Source organism: Mastomys coucha, chromosome X, assembly GCF_008632895.1.
Source record: "Mastomys coucha isolate ucsf_1 chromosome X, UCSF_Mcou_1, whole genome shotgun sequence".
Classification (NCBI taxonomy): Eukaryota; Metazoa; Chordata; class Mammalia; order Rodentia; family Muridae; genus Mastomys; species Mastomys coucha.
In genome coordinates, this window is record NC_045030.1 from 41163440 (window position 1) to 41164596 (window position 1157).

Consider the following 1157-nt stretch of genomic DNA (forward strand, 5'->3'; position numbering starts at 1 on the left):
AAAAAAAAAAAAAAAAAAAAAAAAAAAAGCTTTTTTCCCCCCAAATTAGAAGCAACATAAATCTATAGATATAAACATAAATATTTAGAAAGTAGTTTGACAGAATAACCATTTAGTAAAACAACAGTAGGTTCCTCCTAGGACTCATGATCTCCTAAGTCATGAGCTTTTGACCAGGTTTACATTTCCAGGCAGGAAATCCATCCTCTGGAGCAAACCTCATATTCAATCAGAAAGCAGTCGGTTTTCCTAATAGCTGTCATCGCTACTCTTGCACAGGTAGATGCATCTTACCATATAGGTCAGGATAGTAGCATTCGTCATCTAGTGCTAGGTTAAATCATTGCTGTCTTTTCTCCCTTAGTAATGTAAATTATACCTTCTGACACTATGTAAGCTAGCCAGTATGCCATTTCCTAATCAAAAGAGGTTAATTTCTCTATGCCCTGTATTCAAAATGGCTAATATAAAATGCTTATTCTAAAATAATAACTGTTTATGAGTAACATTAATAATAATAATAATAATAATAATGCCTTTCTTAGCATGTCTAGTGAGACTCTGACTCCTAGACTTCTTTACATCTTGAAAAGAAAAAGTCAAGAAACCAAGAGAAGGTAACATAAGTAGTACTTATCTTGTATTAAGTTAGGTAGCTCAGTGTTTCTCTACCTTTTGCAATACTTATTTATTAAATTACATTAATCATTAATAATAATTGTTAGGAATCATTATTTATAATTTATTTATTAGATTTTTGTGGAATGTATACAACCAGAGCAATGGCAATAACCTGCATTGTTTTAGGTGATCCTATGCCTGGCACTGAGTTTTTCATTTACTGACCAATGTTTCCTGGTAGTATTGTTGACTGTCCATGCAGAGTATTTCCACTGAAATTCCTTTTTTATGGGTATTAGTGTTTTGTCTGCATGTATGTCTGTGTACCACGTGAGTGCCTGGTGAGTACAGACACTGGGAGAAGGTGTCAGATCCCCTAGAGCTGGAGTTACATACTATTTATTGTAAGCAACCATGTAAGTGCTAGAAACTAAACCCCAGGTCTTCTCTAAGAACAAGTGCTCTTAAGCACTGAACAATGTCTTCAGCTCCATATATATAAATCATCTCGAAATTACTTATAATGATTGCTTTAT